The sequence below is a fragment of the Melitaea cinxia genome, chromosome 9 (genome assembly GCF_905220565.1).
Source record: "Melitaea cinxia chromosome 9, ilMelCinx1.1, whole genome shotgun sequence".
Lineage (NCBI taxonomy): Eukaryota > Metazoa > Arthropoda > Insecta > Lepidoptera > Nymphalidae > Melitaea > Melitaea cinxia.
Window position 1 is genome coordinate 9,957,232 of NC_059402.1, and position 24,963 is coordinate 9,982,194.

The 24,963-nt window shown below is 31.0% G+C and overlaps 1 long non-coding RNA gene across 1 annotated transcript; it reads left to right on the plus strand.

The window, feature by feature from the left end:
- Positions 1–8,442: 8,442 nt before the first annotated feature.
- LOC123656651 lies at positions 8,443–23,615 on the plus strand. The gene is made up of 2 exons (XR_006743569.1): positions 8,443–8,512; positions 23,507–23,615. It is a non-coding gene; the product is annotated as an uncharacterized LOC123656651 (long non-coding RNA).
- The last annotated feature ends 1,348 nt before the right edge of the window (positions 23,616–24,963 follow it).

The window sequence follows — 24,963 nt, forward strand, 5'->3', positions numbered from 1 at the left end:
TTAATAAGAAAATATAATAAAAAAAAGTTGTTTTTCTAAAATATCGCGCCTCCATTGGGAACGAATGCTTATTAATCCTTTTCAAATGCTTCTAAGCTAAGTGAGTAGATGAACGACTAATTTGTAAATAAATAATAAAGACGAGAAATTCTCTTAATAAAATATAACAAGATATTTTTTTATACCACTAGGGTGACAAGTGAATATACGGCCAGTTTTATGGTAAGCGAATACAGTACGCCTGCAACACCCGGAGGTTGCAAGAGCGTTACTGACTGACCTTTCGTCTAATTTCAGGAACTTATTCATTGAAAGCAGTATTTTTCTTCTGTGAGCTACTGTAAAGTTGAGGTACTTCCTTAGTGGGGCTGCTCCAAACATTTGCTACTGTGCTCTACTTGAATAAAAAATAAGTCTATATTTTATAAATAACACAAACAATGGTTTGAAATTTTTTTATACAAATAACACGAGTTTTTTATTTGTATAATAAAGTTCTTTATTATAAATTTTATTGCTTTTTATTGCTTAATATTTTTGCGATAAACAAAAAAAGGGACCAAAACAAATGATTTTTTTTAAAGATGTATTTCTATTGTTCCATTGAACCAAAAAAGAGCGACATTTGTGAAAAAGTCTAAAAGAAGTTTCTTAAGTATAAAAGTTGTGACAGTAAAACTTTGGTATTTTATCATTTGGAAAAGTTAACAAAAATGTTCAAATTTCATTATTACTTTTAAGTAATTATGTTTATTTTTAACACCAAGCAATAAAAAAGGTAGCCTTTTCTAGGTTTTAATAATTTTTCTTTTTGAATATTGTCAAAGATTACTTATATTCTCAAGAAGTGTCTATCTGATATGGTATCAGAAAACACATAATGGCTGTGCGTGGTGAGTTATGGTTCATTTCCTTTTTTTAATCCCGCCGTTATCGTGGGGATGACGATAGTTCACACGTTGAAGCGTATAGCTATTTTTATCGTTGTCCCTACTAACCAAGCTATTTTATAAATCGTGATGACCCCGTATTATTATTTTCTAAATATATTCGTATTCAAAAAATATCTAAATAGTAAAAAAGAGAAATTTGTATTGTTTAGCTAGAATATAAACACGAATAAATAAGTAAAATGAACTAATACAGGATATATTCATATATTATATGTGAAACGTATAAATAAGAGCGACGCTACGGGTCACTTCTACGCCAGTGACGTAGGCGAGTCTCATGCAGCGAGGATGTTACAAAAGCAGATGCTTTATTTATATTTGCATGCTAAGTCTTTCCGTAAAGCTCATTAGTAGAACAAAGCCGGCCGGTTATTAGCTCTCACCTGCTCCTTTGTTATTATTACTAAAAACCGGAGTGAGATTTTTAAAACGGTATATTTTAATGTACTTTTAACGATACTACTTTTTCTTTACTGTTTCGTTTGAGTGGTCCGTAATGTCCGGGAGCATTATCGTAAACTTTGTCTTTAAACGGAATCTCGTTATTTTTAAATTATTTATATAGATACTGGAACGTTTTCACTAAATACGATTTTTTATTTGTTTTTGTATTGAATATTCTTTGGACGACCAGTACGAGGAGCGTCATGTGCAAAAAGAGCCATTTGACTGTATTTTTTGAGTGTTTGTAAACGCAATGTCTTTGTCATTCGTAAATTATTTTGCAACTTTTCCAAGGTTTTCAGATATATTTTGTTAAATAAACTTTAACAATAAAGGTTAAAGAACAGGAGACAGGAATGATAACACATTTTGGTGATATTACTCAAATAAATACGACATATCAAATGATGGGTAATTGTTATTGCATACAATGTATGTCTATATGTTCGAACTTCAGTTCAGTCAGTCTGTTCAGCTTTTAAGTCAGTTCAGCTTTATAAATTATAATATATGAGGTGGTAACGATAAACACAATATACAGCTTTACGATTTAGTGGTTATCGTAAAGGAATAAAAAAAAAGAAAAAAAACTTTTTAAGAAACAAGCGTTTATTTAAATGCGCTAACAATACTTATCCTTTAATATTCTTAATATCAACATATAACTTATTGACTAGCTCGTTGATACAGTTTGTATCATTTATGCTTTTTTTTTCTTTTATGCTTTCTGTTGTGCGGGTTGCTGGTTCGATTTCCGCCTGAGTCTGGCTGTAATATTTGTTTTTGTATATATGTATATTATATAATATTACTTTTAAGTATATTTATCAAAAAAAGATTGTTATAACAGTCGAACTCTTAACTATAATAAAAGCGTTAAGTTGATTACTATAGGAACAGATTTGACGTGACAGAGGTGTATGTAATACAATAAAATAAAAAAAAAATAACCTCATTATACAATTTATATGACATAAAAGCTTGAAGCGAGATTAACCTATGTAGACAGACCATGCTGAATTTAGAATAACGTCACTCAGCAAACCACGCATTGTCATCCAAACTAAACGGTAATACAAAATTTTGGTTCAGTTGGTTAAAGATATATACTACAAAATTGAGTTACAAGATTCCACTCTAACAAACATACATAGATAGATACATCGCAAGTTAAATAAACGCTATTAATTAAAATGAATAGACGAGTTTTTAATTATAAACCGTAATTTATCAATACTTTTGTTTCCGATACTTATTTTTTGTCATTTTGAAATGACTATGGACGATGATTACATAGACGATGTACAACATCACCGAAATATTAAAAGCTTCAAAATAAAAATCACGGTAAGTTCCGTAAAAGTATTAAAATAACTAATAAATTGTGATTTGTATATGTTTTAATGAAATATACACCAGTTCGATTTTAATTATTCTTTAAAATCTATTGTTCGTTGCATCGGATTGAAAGTGAAATACAAATCAGACTCATTAACCGTTATGAAACTTGTAAAACTTATAATAATACAGGTACAATCGCGTCAGTCATGCAGAGTACGAATAATTTAATTCAATATTTAACAGTCTCAACGGTTTTGATAACTAACGTAACATGAGGATTTATTCATTACATTCCACTTAATTGAAGTTTGATACTAAGCACAATAAATATATGTGTTCATTGTATTATTAATGGCTTCCAAAATTAAATGTACATAAGTAATATATTACGCAGACGGTTTTCTTCAATATAATTTAATGTTATTTACTTTCATTCTCGATACACTGTTTTACTTTATTACGCTTTATTTAAATTGATTAGGATAATTATATTCTACAGATGTGATTGTTATTTGAAATGAGAATTCTTGTATTATCCTTGTTTCATTCAACGTTAAGCGGAGGTAGACACCGCTAAACGCGCTCAAGCCCCGTGTTTGACGGAGTGACGTTTCATTAAGGGTAAGTCAATTATACGGAGCAGAGGCGACCGAGAAAACGTATGGTATACCATTTTTCATTTAAAATTACACTCATTTTGTTTTTGTTTCATAAATGAGGAAAAATAACGTTATTTCCATGTTTAAATAGGAAAGTGAAAAATAATATGTCGTTAATACTAATTTGTATATATTTCTCTCTTTTTTAAGAGATTGCAGTCAATTAACTTTTATTAAGGCGAAGGGAAAACTTGTTTTAATATTACGTTTATAAAATAAGGTAAATTTATTTTAATTTAATTAAAATTAAGACGTTATTTTTAAGCTTGGAATTTGTTAGCTATAATAAAAAAGAATGTTCGCGAAAATTAATATAATTGAAAGTGATAAAAAAAAAAAAAAAAAAATACAAAAATTTAAAAATGAAAATATGTACAATGACTGTCGTCTTATATAAGGAATCTAAAGTAGAATACATTTTAGCTAATCTGAAAAACCCTTGAAATAGTTACAACATAACTATTTCATTTAAGCCATCTTATCTAAATTAATTACTAAGAATTAAGTTTTAAGATTATGAATTTTTAGTGCAGTTATTTTAATAATTTTTCATAATATATGCACGTATATTCATTACAAAGCTGCTATGATGTAGAGTCATGTTTTGGGGTATAAACATGTCTTAAAGTTGGTTATTAAATTGTTTTGATTTAAAACGGTACAATTATTTATTTATCACAAGCTAAAATATTTGCACCGTTAACTTATTAAATTAATCTACTTCTAGTACGTGCCGTTTTTCTCCTCGATTAGGTCTGCAAAATTCAGCAGGTTAATATACAAAATCTCCATATTATGAGATGTTTGTTTATATCCCTAACGAAAGCTAATGTAAAAATACATTTTTAAGTAAATCAGTTTCAAAACTAAAGTCGCCCGCTTCCATTAGACGTCTAATTAATTACTATGCAAATTAGGAGTAAAGCGCTGAAGCCGAATTTTCCTCGACATTTACCGTGATTTATATTTATAAAATCAATTAATATTTTAACATCAAAGCGATCCGCATCCATCATTTGACTTGTAAAGCGAAGTAGTCAAGAAATTAAATAAACGGGCGAAACTTCAACTTTTAAATGTACCATAGCAAAATGCTCAGTCGTTATGGACGGAGACCGGTGTTTATGGCAATCAATCACATGGTTTAATATTTAATTACACAGTTGAGAATAGTGTTGTATCTTGTAATATAAGATTTATGACTTATTAAATTAACATTTGAATATAGCTCTCTATGTAAGCTCTATAACTTGTTCAACTTATTTATTTACGGCCAATAATAATTTTTGAAATCGAACTTAATTAAATAGTAATTGTAAAACATTATATAAGTAGGCAGGATAAAGAAGGAGAATCTCCTTTATAATGTTGTGTTTATGACATTGTATCATTTTGTCAAACCGAAATACATTCGGTTTGACAAAATGATACAATAATAATTACAAAACATCCCATATGATTTAACTTTTGCAGTGTTAAGTGGATTATGCTATATTTTTTAGTTTATAGAATTGCAACCGGAAAATACTTCATGCCCTGAACCTGTTATTCATATTGTGTTATCGTTACTTTAGTATCGTTATATTCCTGAGGTGAGTAAGGCGACCAGAGTTCCTCGGGGGGATTAGAGTTAGTGGTAGTTGTCGGAAATGATTTTACGATTCTTCTGGTGTTGTGTGTTAAACTGCCATAATTACAATTAAAGATAATAATCGAAAGCACTTTAATACTTTTTTAAAGTGCTTACTTTTCGTGAGGTGCCAATTTTTGCAATTTTTTGGGGTCTGACAAGTAATACTTGAGTACGTATACCTAATAATGCGTATTTAATTAACTATTTCTTCGACTACGTCCTACGTTGTATTGCTTGTCAGTGTAATTTGAATTCTATTTTCCTTTTCTTTTACAAACAAACACAATTATTTGGTTTAAATGATTCCAAAGAGTTTGCCCGTCACGCTTTCAATCGTTATTTAGGAGTCTCTCTTTAATGAATGATAGTCAAGTCAGTTTTTTTACTACACAGACATGAACAGTGGCACATCAATACGAGGTAGCGGTAGCATATGGAATTTACTAATAAAATATCAAGCTTCAGCCTGTACCCTATGTAGTCTCATACTCTTAATAATATATGAATGAAGTTTTCACGTAATGGCTCTTCGTGTATTAGCCATCCCCATTTCCCCAGATCCCCATCTTATTTTTTATTCAAGTAGAGCACAGTAGCAAATGTTTGGAGCAGCCCCACTAAGGAAGTACCTCAACTTTACAGTAGCTCACAGAAGAAAAATACTGCTTTCAATGAATAAGTTCCTGAAATTAGACGAAAGGTCAGTCAGTAACGCTCTTGCAACCTCCGGGTGTTGCAGGCGTACTGTATTCGCTTACCATAAAACTGGCCGTATATTCACTTGTCACCCTAGTGGTATAAAAAAATATCTTGTTATATTTTATTAAGAGAATTTCTCGTCTTTATTATTTATTTACAAATTAGTCGTTCATCTACTCACTTAGCTTAGAAGCATTTGAAAAGGATTAATAAGCATTCGTTCCCAATGGAGGCGCGATATTTTAGAAAAACAACTTTTTTTTATTATATTTTCTTATTAATTGAAATACTGATGTGAGATATGAACCTATTCACAATATAGATCATTTTTATAATATACAAAAAAAGATTAAAAACAGTTTTGTTCAAGCCATAAACTAATCAAAATAAGTTTGGATTACTATGAAAATTGACTTTCTGATACAAACTCATAGTTTTCTTAATTCTCGTTAAATAATTTGGGGAGACATTTTAAATATTTATAATACTGTTACATTCGATTTTCCAATAAAATTATAGTAAATAAAACTTGTATTTGTACATACTGGGTAAATGCCAATAATGTAATTCGGATCCTGTGTTCATATACACACGTAAACCCAAGCAACACAAAATCGGCTTATGTTTTTACGTCCGCACCGTATTTAGGAGTATTTCATTTATCTGGACCTTCAGACGGCTATTTCCATACAGCTTTGTTATCTTCGATCCTCATACACTTGGGTATTAGGGCTCAGTAGGATCGCCATCATGCACCTAAGCTCTGATGCAGGGCTCTAACATTTATTGTATTTAAATAATTGTGTTTGCTAGCAAACGAAAAAAAGCCGACTTCAGTTACGAATACATCGACAAGTAATACAACGTAGTTAGACGAAAAAATAGTCAAGTAATAACGCATTATCAAAGATTACTTCAAAAGTTGTAACCAGATCTCGATGAAATTTAAATGTGACCACATGATAAACATCGGCATTCGATTAAATTAAAAATCATCAAAATCGGTACACCCAGTAAAAAGTTATGCGGATTTTCGAGAGTTGCCCTCGATTACACTTAGGATATCTCCTTTCCAACAAAAAAAGAATTATAAAAATCGGTTCATAAACGACGAAGTTATTAAGTATTAATTACGAATATTGAATTCAAACTAAATATTATAAAAAAGGTGTTATAACCAATCTTCTGTCAATTTTATGTCAAATGTCATAAGATTAGATTAAAAAAGTTTATACGTAAAAGTATTATAGAATTAATTTTATATGGTGGTTAAGTATTCTTAAATTTTCTAATTTTCCGCGCAATTTCCTTATTATTTTTTCTTTCATAAAAACCTTCTCCTGACTATAAGAATAACTACAAAAAAGAATTAGGGAAATCGGACCAGTCGTTCACGCGTGATAGCGTGACCAAGGGAAATAGGGATTAATTTTCATATGTAAGATAAATGAAACGTCTATTAAATTTATACAAGCATACATTGTAAATAAATAATTAATTAATGAAACAAGAGACGACAAATAATTACATAATTTACTTAAATGTTTTAATTGTACATATATGTAGGTACGTAAAAGAAACAATTGTGACTTTTATTTTATTTATTTTTGGTAATAAATTTAAACGAAGTTAGAACTTGTTTTAAAGTTTTTAAACAGAAATTGTTTTTCTCTTCAAATAGGTATTTTGCTTGACTAAGTACTAAGAGTACGCCGTAATTTACGGTTCTTTCCGTTAGAGAATTTAAATTTCTCTTTACAGATATATCGAGGACGTGGTAGCCCTAAACCCGGTGGATAGGTGCAGGCCGCCGGCAATGGTATAGGGATTAAGTACGTCTAACTGGCGCTTTTAGACCACCGATAACCACTTCTTCCACAGAATTTCTCGACCGATTTCAGTAAAAATACAAATATGCTTGAACTTAGGCTTTTTTTTTGAATTTTGCTTTTAGAACTAGATAAAAAAATTCTTTATAGCTTTTACTCTGGAGGTTTCGATATACCCGCCTTATATTATTTAACTCGTTTACTTTTCTTGATAGACATCTATATTTAGTTTTTACGATTTTGTATTTGTGTTACCCACACATTAGGAAATTCTAAATATTTTTTAATATCATATCAAAAATCGAATGTTCCAGCGGGGATCGAACCTGCATCTCCGACTGACCATGTCGCTGTTCTAGCCAATTAAGCTATGGGAACGATGTACCCGCTAGATCGAAAGTTTTGATATGATGATTTTTTTATATTCGATCTAAGCGACCGTGGCGCTGTCATCTATATTTTAGACATCTATATTCCTACTTTGAGTATGTGATACGTATAGAAGTAGTAAATGTTTTACCTTATGAACGACTTTTGAGAGAATAGTATTTTAGTCTAGATCACTTACGTACCACAACAGTTCATGATTCTATAATTATAAATAAACGCTAGTCTATTTTGTATTGTATTGTTGTACTTTATGATTCATAGCTATCACGATTTATTACATATTTTAAATAATTAGGATAAATACAAATATGAATATTCTTTATTGAACCCCAAAAATAATAATAAAAATAAGAAAATACAAATACGAATGTACAAAAAGCAATGTAGTTATTGTTGCTAAGAGCCAAGGACATGGAGTAAAAAATATGTAGTAAAATATTTTAAAATGTACAAATAGGATATAATCTTATATATAAAAAAATTCTCTTGTCACAATGTTAGTTACCATACTCCTCCGCAACAGCTGGACCGATTTTTATGAAATTTTGTGTGCATATCTGGTAGGTCTGGGAATCGGCCGGCTATTTTTCATACCCCTAAGTTACAGGGGGGGGGGGGATGCTTGGTCAGCTAAAAGGTATATAAATTTATTAATACATAAATAGATAATATCTTGAAATTTCAGGATAGTATAGCCTTTGAAATTAAATTAGCTTCACTGTGTATTGTATAGTAGGGCTTTAATCTCATATTAAACTCAAGTGCCACTATAACACCGACCGCATTTGTGTAAGCCGAAGCAAACTGGTAATGCATCCGTTATGGACCGCCGGCTTGAGGTGAACTGGGCTCACTGACGATAAACCTAGGTCCTCACTAATAACGACCTAATAAAAATAAGACCTAATTTTTTTGTAGAAACAAAATTTAAAAAAAAAACCTTTTTTTCGAACTACTTGAATATACTTATTATATATATGTAGACATAACCTATACTAAATATTTAAGCCTACTGAAAGTCTTAGACATTAAATTTAATATTTGTAGGTTCAATGTTACAGAAAGAATTTTGCATTTACAAAAATAATTTTAAAATACAATGACGTACAATTTTAAAACACATAAAAATAGGAATCTACATTTTTTCAGTCTCAGTCTTTCATCCTTCAATAAATATATTATATAAAAGTTGGTTTCATTGTGTAAAATTATAAATGTATATTTGGAAAACTCAAAAGTGCACATCCTCCAGTAGCTTGTTTAGAAAATAACGATCGACTGTACAAAGATTATGAGTTCGATTAGTTGATTTGGTTTTTGTAGATAATCACAGATAGCTCTAATTCATTATATTATTATGGTAGAAACTAAAAATATTTATTGCAAAAAAATTTAAGAATTTTAGCCTTCAAATTTAATAGTATTCTTAGTTAATAGTTTCCTGACATCATAAAAAAACAGTTTATTTCGTCAAGTAGTTCTTGTGTTATTTTTCTATCATCCGTACATCCAAAATTTTGACGTCCAATATCATATTTATTAAATCGATTATTTTTCATCATCATCAATCATTACAGCCTATACAGTCCACTGCTGGACATAGGCCTCCACAAGTTTACGCCAAAAATAACGTGAACTCATGTGTTTTGCCCATAGTCACCACGCTAGGCAAGCGGGTTGGTGACCGCAGTACTGGCTTTGTCGCACCGAAGACGCTGCTGCGTCTTTGGCCTGTGTATTTCAAAGCCAGCAGTTGGATGGTTATCCCGCCATCGGTCGGCTTCTTAAGTTCCAAGGTGGTTGTGGAACCTTGTTATCCCTTAGTCGCCTCTTACGACACCCACGGGAAGAGAGGGGGTGGCTAAATTCTTTAGTGCCGTAGCCAAACAGCACTTATTTTTAGTATTCACAAATATATATATATATATATATATATATATATATATATATATATATATATATATATATATATATATATATATATTCAATTTATAGCATTCTGTATAATAGTGTATTTATAGCATATCTATATATTGTATTATAATAAAAATATATGTAGTTTGGAGTAAGGTTATATGTATGTAAGGAGGTTTAAGAGTAAAGCACAGCACAGTCTTGTGCGAGTAAAGCACTCGAGGAGGCTTCCTCGAGACATGCAATAATGTAATTTTCCAAGTTTTACTTTTATCGCTTGTCGCTTGCATACTGGCCACGCCTTACGTGTTAAATGTATAGGCACTTTGGAGAAACGACGTTTTTAAAGTATGAATAAAATCTCTATTTATATGCTACTAGCTTTGGCCAGAGCTTTCCTTTCAATAGGTCGCTATATCTATGCGCAGTGCTTCTATACAACTATTTCTTTTTATTTTATTTTTATTTAAAATATTTTGAAAGGTCCAGAGTGTAAACGAACTTTTAGCTAAAGTTTATTGAATTAGAAGATATTATTATAACGCTATTTCATATTTTATTAGCAAAAGGTTATGAATGTAGGTTTTATTAAAGTATAAACTACAATAAAATTAACTCTTGTAGTGTAATGTAATAAATTAAATCTAATGACTTTAAGGGTTATGTTTTTAATTTTAGTTGTTAAAACACGTTACACCTAAACAATGGCTTCTATTTAACTAATTTTCCTCTGTATAGCATAGAATTAATGTGTAGTCTACGAGGTTTAATTTAATAGGTATTACTTGTACCCTGTACAGTTGCATGCATTATTTTACACTTAATAAAAATAGTAACATATACCGTACCTAATTATAACATTGAATTCTTAATATTGTTTATGAACAATTATTCAGTAAAAACTCTTGAAATGGTTCTTTTGGTATTTAATAACATAACATAGATGTGATGTTGACAAGGTTTCAATTCGTATCAACAGAATTCTTAATTTAATTTATGTAAAATTCATAATCGAGCTCCATAATACTTGTAGGTTCGATTACCACCTCTTATTCTGGGTGTAATATAATACTTATTTGTAAATATACTAGCTGCCCAGACAGACTTCGTTGTGTCAAAAGTTAATAGTAAAAAAATAGTTTTTTTTATTTTTTTTAGTATTAAAACCTTCCGTAAGCCTTAAAGAATATACAAAAAAATAATTTGCCGAATCGGTATAGTCATTCTCGTGTTATGCGCTTAGCAACATTCATTTTTATTTATTTATATTCTTTAAAAAATATGTAGCTGTATTAGTCGGTGGTATCTATAACACAAGCTTTAAGTAGCTTACTTTAAAAACGAACGACCATGTGTGTATGCTAAAGATAATAGTTATTATTTTTATTTGTAAATGAACAATTGTTTCGTCGCAGTAGTTTTCCTTATTCAATTATTTCCTTTGTATTTTACTGTTACTATTTCAACATAATAGAAAATACATCAACTCAGATAAAATATTTCATGAATTCATCCATATCTGTCAAGTTAGTACTTAATGGGAATTGATCGATTACTATCGACTGATATGTACATTTTGGTAACCCAAAATACGTTTATGAAACACTATGTTACAGCGAAATACCGGTTGACGTCACTATCGAAGGGTGTCTCATTTATTTTTATTTACGTATCCCGTTCTATATTGACCAAAATCTATTAAAAATTATATATTTCAATGAAAATATAAACTAACATGAAATAAAACTAATTCATTAAAGTTTATTAAAAACTAGCTGTGCCCGCGACTTTGTCTGCGTGGATTTTGTCAAAAAGTTATTGTTCAGTTTACAGTGTTATAAAATAAATAAATTTCTAAAATAATAGTAGCCTAAGTTACTCATTATTACATCAGCTATCTACCTGTGAAAGTCCCGTGAAAATCGGTCAGGCCGTTTCCCCTCCAACTCCACGTCTCCCATTACGGTTGGTCACCGCGGGAGAGTCCGACCATAACCCCCCAGAAAAACTTACCAGTAACAGACATTCTAAAAATTATCTATTACACATAGCAACATATAACGTGAGTTTATCAAGCCGTCTGATAGAATGAACTTTTTGGAAAATACAGAATATGACATAATCGGCATTTCGCATCGGCGGTCCGACGTGTAGGCACATCAATCCATTAATATGACAACTATTAAGTCTGGGGGAGGCCTTCACCCTCGATTAAGAGGGGTTCTTGCATGAATGCATTAACTAAATAAGTAGATATAATTTAGAAATTTTGAATTTGGTTTTTTTTGAAGTTTTGAATTTAATTTTTACAATAAATCTTTAAAAATTAATAAATTTTGAAAAATTATAAAATAAAAAAAAAAAATTATGAATTTTATTTTTTAGATTTTATTATAATTTTCAATGTCAATTATCAAATTTATCAAATTTTCAATGCAATGTATTAACCATACTTTAGTTACATAATTATATTAGAAAAAGTTTCAAAGATTAGCCAGAACAGACAGACAAAAATTGTAAAAAATGCTATATTGGTATATCTACGGAGTATACATCCAGTAAAATGTATTTAGTAAAAAGCGGTTATTTTAAAATTACAAACAGACACTCCAATTTTATTTATTTGTACAGATTAATATATGCTATATATAACAAATTCGTTTGAGCGTATAATTAATTAAATATAAGCGTTATATTTGAAAAATTACTTAGTCTGCTTTTATAAAGAGCATAATATTATAATGAAAGTAACGTATCAGGCACGTGTGTGCTAGAATATCCACTGTAAGTTGGCCTGCAGATAGTTAACATCTTGTGATGAAGCATACTAAATAGATAACATTCGTTCTACGAGAGCGGGACCATTTTATTTTGGCTATGTAGTGATCTAGTCGCGCCTTCTTGCGCTGACAGCTTCCTTTAATTAATGTTCCGAAACTACGCGACTCACACGTTTCCAATATTGCTTATAAGCACAGCGAAAATTCTAATTCGTTTAGTTTGATTAGTTTTCTTGTTGATGTTTATTATTCAGCGCTATATGGAGAGTAGTAAAAAGTATGGGTATGCTCCTAAGGAAACTTGCAATTGTTTCCACGCCTAAAAAAACAGTTAAACCTAATATTATTTGATTTATGTAGATGAAAATCTTAGATTTAATTTGGTATACGTGTTACTAAATATATATGTGAACATTATTACAAAAGCGTAAAAGTGTTATGGGCTTGGAAGAAACGTGAAAGTAGCGTGCTATTGACACTATTTCGTCACTGTTTTTGAGGCGACTATGAATATGCATGCACTGACGGATATTTTTTGCAGTCAACCTGTTAGTGCTATATCTCTCACCCCAACACATCTGTACAACCGAAATATACGATCTTTTGTATGCACTTTATACGAAACGGGGTTTTCAAAATTCGTCGACCCGTTTCACTTGGGTTTAAGCACGTAGAATATAGTGACCATTTATTTACTCTTTGTCCAAGGTGAGCTATAAATATAGTAAGGTTACTGGTCATAACATGAATTCTAGATATAATTTAGGTATATCTTATTTGAGCATAATATATATTTCACTGTAATATTTAGGCAAGCCGCGTAAAGTATATACAGATTTACATCTATGTCAGGGATCTAAACACACACAATGAGACTACAAAGATGAACGCTCCGACAAGCCAGACATATATATGGCCTACACAAATATTTGTCAAACACGGAAATCGGAAGTGGTGCTGTAACCGCTGCATCAACGCATCGTCAACGCATAGTATGTAATTATCATCCTACTTATCCTTTTAAATAAATGTTTTTTTCCTCAGAGCAACCTCATTGTCAAAAAGAAGCTAAACTACATATGTACATAAAGATTTTTGTAATAATTCTATATTATTATTATATTATGTACTTACCGCTTGATAATGTTATATATTTTTTTGTATTATTGAATAATTACAATGTTGGTACATAATTATCATTTTAAGGTACAACAAAGGTTTATAGTAAAACTTTAACGTGTACTATTTATCCCCGACATTTGTTAAAAATCTAAAACTACATCCAAATAACATACAAAACTACATCTAAATAACATACGTAACTGAAGACAGTGATCGGCACGAGTCCCGTGTGTCTAAGTTTGCAATTATGATTACTCGTGTAATAAATAGGTGAGACGCCCGCCTCTGCATCGAAGCAAACTAATTGCCCTCACCCGTATCGGATGAATATATATGTACAAAATTGTAAAAATAATTATGTTGGTGGCTTTTTATTTTTTATTTATTTATTTTTTTCATTTTCCGGTTTCTAAAAATGTACCTAATAGGAATAATTAATTTAAATAGTAGGTTTTAAGTTTGTATTTAATATTAAATTTATTGATTACCTAAAACACTACATCTCATATCTCTTTTTATCAATTTCTATATAAAAATACAACCAATTTTCTATAATATAATTAAAATGTTGCTAACCCGGAACCGATATCATAATATTTAAACCTTTGACGTTAAACTCATGAACACTCTTTGAACTATCTTCGAAGTTAACTGAAAGTGCATTATAACTTCCACCTGGAAACTTAAGTGAGAATTTTAATACTGTCAGTTTTGGTCTTAGGATATTGTAATTTATGAAAAATGTTTTACTATGTTAGACGAATTGACGGCGTACTTTGCTGTTTCCTTAGGGCGAAGCTTTTATTATGATATATAGAATTATAGTTATAGTCGTTATCGACGTGTCAGCTACTACTACGACTGGCACAGAAGGAAATTTCCTGCCCAAATTATGGAGCAGTCCGACCGGGGTCTCGACCTCATAGAATATCACAGCTAAATAACACTTTTCAAGCAGTGTTGTCTTCCTGCTGGTGATTAAGGTGACCAGAGCTCCTGGAGGGAATCGAAAATAGAGCCAGCAACGGGCTTGCAATACGCTTCAGCCTGTAATATCCCGCTGCTGGGCATATGCCTCTTTCCCCATGTAGGGGAAAAATCAGAGCTTAATACACCACGCTGCTCCAATTCGGGTTGGCGGATATATTCCCTTATGAGTAACAATCGCTATCAGGTGTACAAGATAGCAACCCAGACGGGAGGCTTAACATGCTCACCAAGGCAAGGTGGGGAGACCCACAAGGATTGCACAAACACCCAGAACACGGCATACATCTGTGCACACATCTGCATCACATATCATGGCCAATACAAATGTTTGTCATGTGCGGGGATCGAACTTCAACCGCCAGTGCAAAAGCAACAAATCAGTGCTGTCACCGTTGCACCACCGTTGTTGGCCGACCTTGCTATATAATTAAAAAAAACAGCCTACGCCCGCCGTTGAGTTGTTGGTTTATTTCAAGTACATCCACACAGGTTTTCTGACGCAAAAATCATTTATAAAATAATAAATACTAGCCCGTTTAAATAAACACCGTAAACATCTGAGTTTAATTTTATTGACTAATTATTCCAATTAAAATATTTATGTATCTCTTCATGATTACTTAACCTGCCCACATTTATTCCACTACTGGAAAAAAGCTGAATTCTTCTACAAGAGAAAACTCAGACTTTATTTAATCCATCACTGAGTTATTAGATAATATTCTTTAATAGTCCATACCAGAGTGCTCTCTGAAGTGTAATAGGTAAAATCCTAACACAAAAATAACGTTTCATACAGACCCCGTAGAACGATCCATCAAACTCTTCCGCTTTTAAAGAATATGGACACAGATCTAAAGATACGATTACTTTGAGTCGTCTTTTTATGAATGATCATTGTGTTACTTAACTGCATAATCAACGTGGTTACACCAATTAATATAAAAATAAGCGACATTTCCATGCGGACATAATGTTACAACAGTTACGTAATTTTATGAATTATTTTTAAAAGTATGTTATTAAGTCAATACACGAATAAATATACATGAATTATTTATATTTTCTTCAAGCCACATTGCTAAGAAATTTACTAACATTAATAAACATGAAACAACTTAAACAAACATCAATTACTAAAAATAAACAATTCCAACTAAATAAGCGTTTTGGAAACTTCAGCATTCTATTTGAAGTTGCTAGCAGACGTCACACAATGCTAAGCACGCTGAGGGTATAATGAAGGCATTGTGAGCCCGTCGGCGAATGACGTCATTATGTGCAACTCTCAGCTTTAGCCCGCTGATATAATACGTTATTACTAAACCATGATTTATTGGCATTTTGCCACTGAAGTATAGTACTTCGTTAGCACGGCCGCAATTAAACCTCACTTTAACGAATTTGCCAAAAATTAAACCGAAAAACTGCTAGAAAATTATAATTCAATTTTGTGAATGTTGTTATTTATATTAAATACGAAATAAAATAAAAGAGGATTGTTTGTACTTGTTTGACGACTCAACACCCTAATGCAAGGTTCTTTGGCAGCTTGATTTTTGTCAGTCACAAATGTTGTAATACAAACGAAAACTTCAAAAAGTAATGAGAGAGTCACGTAAGGCGAGCTTCATAATATTTTTGCCATAAAAGTTTTACAAAAAAAAAAAAATCGTTTTTTTTTACCTAGAGAACGAGGTACTTATACTTGAAGACAACTAAGACGCACTCAAACGAATTGAACTCAAACAAACTTTAAATGAATATATGTACACCGATTACGCCGAGATTTCTGATCCAATTTACGTATTTCTATTTTTGTTCGATGCGGTATAGTTGCCATTTAGTCTCATAGGAATTCATTCAGTTTGGGTCAGTAGTTTTTTTTTTTAAGTTATGATTATTTTTGTTAACTTTGACGATGTCATTTTCACGATATTTTGTTTATATGTATACCGATTACTTACAAATTTCAGTTACGATCTGCGTAATTCTTTTTAATTTTTTATTCGTTACAAAATAGTTGCCATTTGGTTCTATAAAATGTGATTTACTTTGATCCACTACTTTTCATTTTATGAGCATTTTTTTTCACATGAAGGATGTAATTTTTATGATACTTTATGTACGGCTTTTTTTAGGAGAAAACAACGAAATCTACCTGATCTAATGTAGTAAAGTCCTCAGTGGTTTACAAAACAACCCATTATAGACACTAAAAAGTAAAAAACAAAAATACTACGCTTGAAATAATCGACTTCAAGCCAAATGTAGTCACTCACCGTGACTTCGTCTAGATCAAAACAACCCAAGCGTAGTAGGAATTTAATTACAGCAGTTTGCTAGTATTAATTGAAGCTGTTTATAATATTACGTATTATTTTGTTTAGGGCCTGGCACCGGCTTGAAACCTACCGGTAGGTAGCATAAGTAAACAATAGTATTTTATTAAAAATAATTTAGAGAGGTTTGCATAAAAAATGTTTTAAATTAAAGCTTTATTAAGTAATTTTTTGCTTTTTAATTTTGAAATCATTATTTTAAACGTCGTTTTTAATGTAACAAGAATATAAAATATCGCTTTGCCTTCTATTTATATATTTCCTACTATTTTTTTTATTTTATTTTTTCAAATAAATAACTAGATCGGCAAACAAGCTCACGGCTCACCTGACGGTAAGCGATTACCGCAGCTTAAGCTTATAGACATCTGCAAAACCAAAAGCATCGCAAGTGCGTTGTCGACCCCATCCCCAATTCCTCCCAGGAGCTCTGGGGTCTCCTTAGTCACCAACAGGAAGACAACACTGCTTGAAAATATAATATAATTTAGCTGTGATCTTCTTTAAGGTCGAGTACTACCCCAGTCGGGCTGATCCATATTTCGAGCAGAAAATTTCCTGCTGTGCCCTACCTCAGTTAAAGTAGACCACCGATGCAAAAATTATAATTATAGATTGCCAGATTTACAAGTTATCTTGACTACAATTATAATTATATCTGACAATTTCTTATGTAAATTTACGTACAAAAAAATTTAAGTGTATAATATTTCTTATGTCCAAACGAAAAAAAATAAATTGAAAAGTACCCATACAAAAAAACTTGTTTTTAAAATGTTATATATCTTCGTCTGTCAATCTGTTATTTCATCAGCTTATTTATAAAACAACACAAACAGAGGTAATGGGTTAGGGAGTAACTAATTAACTACTTAAGCAAAAAAAGCTTATGACTTAAAAAAATCTACAGAGTCGAAATATCAACTATCTATAAAATAGTAGATAATAATCAGTAAGTAGTAACCAGCTATTAATAAAATAGCAATTAAAATACAAGACATGGTATAAAGCAAAAAATGATGATATATAATTTACACGACTTTAGAAAATAAAAATATTATGTAAATATCTAAGTGATTTTTGAATACAACGTTTGTTAACTTAATTTACAAATGATGTTTCAAAGTTATTCAATTTAATCAAGTTTGTTTAATAAGCTTTACTACTTTTACCATGTCTAGCCGTGGGCGTTTCGAATACGCAGCGAAGTGCCTGTCAGACTGCAAGATAAATCACTTATAGAACAATTTATTGGCAGAGGAACAGATTCAATTACAAAGCTGAATTTAATAGATGTTCCAATACTGTTAGATATAACTATTGTTAGCGTCAGCAACAGTGGAATAGTTTTGTTTAAGATTATATTTTAAAATCAAAATTATTTGATTTGCCTGTTAGCGCAGTCCTGCTTTTTACTTAAGAGCTGTGACATCGTTTATAGTCATAGTTTTATTTATATTCTTAAATTATTGTATAAGTATATCTTATTACGAAAATATGTAGATTTGTTGACCGTTACTTAAAACACAGGATTCTTAGGTGTGTTAAAAAATTTATATTAAGGTACGTTATACTGTGCCTTTTAATTGTGAACACATGGAATATGAAAGAAAATACTATCACGACGGCATAAATCGTATTATAAATTCATAACACATTGTATATAGATAAACCGCTAAATATTAACATAACACACCTACCGCGTCCATAGTTATCAAGCTGACGTTTCCCAACTAATCGCCGAGTCAGCACTCGTCGACAGAGATCAAAGTGCCTGCCATTTGCTACGATTTATATCATTGTGCGAGATTTATTAGCTTCGATGGAGCATTCACTTAATTGACATATATCGGATAATATATTCCAACTTATTGCCGATTTAGATTAAGATAAATTGATATATTTTAACCGAAAATAATACATTCGAATTTTGATCAGAAAAAAATCGCAAGACAATAAATTTCGAACAAGAATAGAATGTTCGGAAATAGGAAATGACTCGACCCAAATGACGGAAACAAGTTCAGCTTATTTGTACTCATCCCGGATACACTCTTAGAGATTTCCGTTGCTATACTAGAAATTTCGTAACAACGCCTTTTTACTACCAGGATAAGAATTGAGAACGCATTGCACTATATAATTTTTCTTATTATATAATTATAACGAAGAAAATTCTTTAGAGTATATAGGTTTCGTAATAAAGTAACAGCAATACGACGTGTCTATCTTATATATGATCATGTCCATGTTGTATGTCGTGATAATTCGTTTCGTAGGTAATAAAACTATTTCCAATACAAAGCAATAACTTTAATTTTCACTACACTTGATAACAATAGTGAAATAAAGACAATCTCGTATGCTAATAGAACAATATAGTAATGTTAACAATCCGACGACTCGAATAAGAATAATGCCAGGCGCCAGCGCGATTGTCGCACTATAATTAAAGCCTTTTACCTAACCACACCTAACCACATATACAAGACGTATCGTCTTGTGCTGTAGTTCACTGTAACGAACAATAAATGGAAATATCGTCTCATATTACACCTCTTAAGCGTTTTCGAACCATAAAAATATGATCTTGCGCTAACGTAATAATCAAACCGATATCAACTGTTTAGACAAGAATGTAATGTTGCCCCAGTACAATTATGAATTAAAAACAATTCGTCGAAACCGGTTTTTGATAACGAAGTGAGACGGAGTGTTTCGCGCAGACATAATTATATTCATCATATTAATATTTTTATTAGGTACATGACAATAACGCTGGTATTACGTATATTGTAGGTATATATATGTCAGCAACACATGTTGTAAGGACTATTACACAACATTATTTTAGTACCCCATAACAACCCGAAATAACGTTTAAAGACTAACTAAGTCTCCCACTTCCACTCCCAGACTGAATTCCGAGAAGGAAAAAATTCCATACCTCCACAAAATACGGAAAGGAATTCCGTATTGCTATGATATATGACAATCCTTTCATACAATTAATTTCTAAAAAATACTTATTTTTTCATACACTACAAAAACCAGTGAAACAATTTCATTGGCATGAACATGATTTCGTTTTGCTAGCTTCCATTTTAATGTAGGAAAACAATTATTTTTGTTATTCTCATTATTTTTTATGACTTGTATTATTTTTAATAACTTCTTTCGTTCTATAAAATCCAGTTCATTGTTAAAACATCTCATTATTGATTCTACATTGTCTAAGAATTTTCTGTGGCACGATTTTCTTCCGCATTAGCTTCCGCCCCAACCTTCAGGAGACGAGAAAATTTAAAATTTCCCTTATCGTTGGCTCTTTCGTATTCAGCTCGCATAACTTCAATTTTCGTTCTTAGTGATTGTTTAGTTATATCCCTCACGAATTCACTGCATCGTAGGACCAAAGTTCTCGCTCGAGTTTTATTATTCTGTACATTATTTCACTAAGATATAACTAAGTTTAAAAGTTATATCGACATTTTCTTTCTTTATTAAATATATAAACTTTATAATAATAAAGTGCTTCGCAGTATTGTTAATATTCCACTGTTTGTAAAAGTCTGTTTTCCTAAAAACAAGAAAGTTTGAAGCTTAATCCACCACATCAGGCTCCTGAGAATAAACAGTAAAATAAACGTAGGTATAACTATATATTTTTACATATATGAGCGTGTGCAAATATTTTAATATTTAAAACCATTATGTTTTAGTATACATATACATGCTTTAGTTTTACGTTGTCTCATTATTTTATTGTGAGAGAGAAAATATAGATAAATATACTTTCTTTAACTTTATTTGGTTTTTTTTTTTCTTTTCGTGTGTATACGTTGTTTTATCTGAACTAGTTATAGCGTAATACTTTTATAACTAAGCCGTTGTTAGACATGTTGAATGTAATTCTTAATGTTCATCTATGCAAAATGCAAATAAATAAAACTAGAGTGTCTGTTTGTTATTTGTACTCAATGCAAATGGATGTATATACGGTACATACCAAAATGACATTTTTTACAACTTTGTCTGTCTGTCTGTCTGTCGGTTTGTTCCGGCTAATCTCTGAAACGGCTGGACTGATTTTGACAGGACTTTCACTAGCAGATAGCTGATGTAATAAGGAGTTCCTTAGGCTACTTTAGTTGTAGAAATATTTTTATTTTGTAACGCTGCGAGTTGAACAATATTTTTTTTAATTCAACGCGGACGAAGCCGCTGGCGAAGCTAGTTTTGAAATAAATTGCTTAAGCTCTACTATTATACATACTTAACCAAAAAACGTAGATATTTTAAAAAATTACTGTTAAGCTGAATACATTCCAGGCATTTCTAGCTCATTGTAGCTACCTACGGACGTAAGGACAAACTACGGAAAAATGTGAACTTCTAAACTAAGGCTTCGGAAGGTAATCACATCCAGCTAGTGCCCATCTTAGTCTTAGTTAGGCTTATTTTCGCACGCTTTTTGTAAGTAAAACTTCTTTATACACGCCTGACTTTGAAAGTAAGCTGGTAAATGTGTAACGAGAGCGTTACGAAATGTGTGATTGGGTGAGGCGAAAAGCAACTGAGAGGGAGATATAAATTAGTGAAGATAGAAAGAGAGAGTTACGTTTCGTAAGTTTTACTTCAGTCGCGTGGTCTAAGTACACTGGTGTTCTTTTTATTTGGCAATAACGCTTAAGATGTTCAGCAATATATATTTAAATCAGCTGACCTGACAAACTTCGTACAACCTTATTTTTTTTATTTGACAATGAAAATATCATGGTCATTAATCGCAATAGAATATAGCCATATTTTAAGTTGGACAAAGTTACATATCTATGCAAAATTTCATTAAAATCGGTCCCGTAATTTCAGAGATTAGCCCATATTACATCGTGACACAACATTTTTATATATAAACATATATATCTATCACTTAGTTTTAAGTAATAGTCTGCTATCTATATGTTTTTAGTACAATCTCAAAGGAAAGTATAAAGATTCATTATGATTTTGAGTATAATCCATAGATGGCACTATTTGAATAAAAACATTTAGAAATCAGCGCCATCTATTATGAGTAAAGGGAACTATGTCTACGAAAATTTTACTAAACAACATCAAGTCAAATTAAAAGATAGCGCAACTATTATTTTCTTACGTCTCGTAACTAGAAAAACAAATATTAATTTGCTCCTTCTTTTCTTTATCCTTTAATATAAATCAATAAAAGCTTCAAACAAATTTGACCTAATCTTGTTTCAGGGGTCAGGAAACATGCAAAACAATCACAAACGTCTAGACTAGGATAATTAACATCTGTACGACTTATACAAAAATGTCTTATGTTCGACAATCGAAACTACGACGGATAGCGTAAATTATGTATATAGGTATGTATGTATGTACCTGTGAGTCGTGAAGAGATCATTCGCTGTCAGTTTTGCTTTTGAACAAGCATTGGATTCATTAAAATTATTACAGATATTTTAAGCTTAAGTACCGTGTATATTACATATGAATTTAGTAAAAAGCGGTTAATTTAATATTACAAACAGACACTCCAACTTTATTTATGTGTATAGAGTATAGATTACTTACACAATAATTTGAAATAGTTATAAGTTATTTAAATCGCTTAATTTTTTCCGACTTTTAGTTTTAGTAAAATCGTTAATAGGTACTTATACTAATTAGTTACAACTTCACTAATTAGTGTATGGAACAAACTGGAGGTCATTATGATAAAAGTATCCATAAAAATATATAAGTATAATAATATATAATTGCGATAACTGGTGTTAAATGAATGTATAAGTTGATTGAAAATTAATAGTCTTTAATATTAATACTAATAATAATAATTTATTTAAAAATAAAAATTCGATAGCGATCCCCCCCGACTTCGCACGGGTGCAATGCTGATACTAAATATAAAATATAAAAATAAAATATAATAAATATTTGCAATGCAAAAAAAATGTGTTTATTTACGACATCACATTACGAAATTCTAAAACTATTAGTGTTCCTCTATTATATTATGCATGTATTATACCTAAAAACTTCTTCTAGAATCACTCTATTTACTAAAGAAAATTGCATCAAAATGCGTTGCGTAGTTTTAAAGATCTAAGCATACAGACAGCGGGAAGCAACTTTGTTTTATACTCTGTAGTGATGATTGAATTTTACGTAGTAGAATAACTTGCATAAAAATATATGTTAGATATATAATATTGTATATGTTATGTATTATGTAAGTAATATCTAATTTTTTTTTTTCGGACTATTATAATATTTATATACTTATAATGAGTATTATATAAAATTCTCGTGTCGCGGTTTTGTAGTTATACTCCTCCGAAACGGCTTGACCGATTCTCATGAAATTTTGTGTGCATATCGGGTAGGTCTGAGAATCGAACAACATCTATTTTTCATCCACCTAAATGCTAAGGGTAGTCCACTACTAAATTGTTTTTTTAATTTTTAGATAAATTATTTATTTTTTATTTTATTATGATTTGGCGTTGAAAAATACATACAACCTTAAATTTTCACCCTTCTATCACCAACCCCTATTTTTAAATAGCGTTTAGCGGCAAGACAGCGTTTGCCGAGTTAGCTAGTATGTATATAAAATTCTAGTGTGGCCGTGTTTGTTGCCAAACTCCTCCGAAACAGCTGGACCGATTTTTATGAAATTTTGTGTGCATATTGGGTAGGTGTGAGATTCGGCTAAAATCTATTTTTTATACCTCTAAATGATAAGGGTGACCCTATATATTTTTGTATTTTTTATATTTTTGACAAAAGTTTATAGTTTTATTTTATTATGATTTTGCATTGAAAAATACATACAACCCTAAATTTTCACCCTTCTACCAACAACCCCTATTTTTTAATAGTGTTAGTATACATATAAAATTTAATTTTTTTTGTCAATATATTTTAAAATAATATACAGAAGTTGTTTGGGTTGTCTCGAAGAAATGGTTAAATAGCCATAAGTCCGCCCATTGTACTTCACAGTCTGTAAATGTTTTTTTAATGTGTTTATTATTTAAAATGTAGTTGTGGTGTACAATAGTGTAAATAAATAAATAATACAGAAGTGAGGGTATCTACAAGTTTAAGACTTGACATGAGCGTATATTGACCTCATGGAATTCAGTACCTACCCGCTTCTTGCACATAGATACTCATTACGCTTGCATTGATCGAAAAACGCTTCTACCACATTTGCTTGAATTTGTAGTCTCCTAATTTTTATCAAATCTTTGCTTAATGTAAGTTTTTAATCTTAATTGATATTTTATAAGTAGTTTGAGTCACAAAATTTTTCATTTTTATGTTAATTATAGCTTCAAAACGGGCTAAACACAGAGTTGGCACAGAAAAAAACTACCAAGATAGCTTAATTTTTTAATGAAGTTTATAGAATAGAATATTATTATTATCTCTATACTTTCTCCTGTAACATTTCCACAGCGCTTTTAACACATAATATCCTGCTCAGTCTGTGATGCAGCGACTTCGAAGAGCACGGACCAAGTCTTCCAGGCCACGCAATCAGGTTAGAATGGCCATATCTCGTCGTTTCTTGTGGTATAAATCCAGAATTATCGTTCCACGAGGAGGCAAAATTAAAAAAATAGCACTCGACTTTTGCGTAGTTGACCGTCTTGATAGAATAACCCTCACTCTCGAAGATGAATTTACAAGTCGATCGCAAAAATAGTACCGTGTGGAGGCTGCTGGCGACCATCTCATCCACTTGACAGCTCTCCAATGATACGTCGAAGTTCACGTTGCGTGAATTCATCTTATCTGCATTGTGAAAGCCAAATATTAATAAGGAGTACCT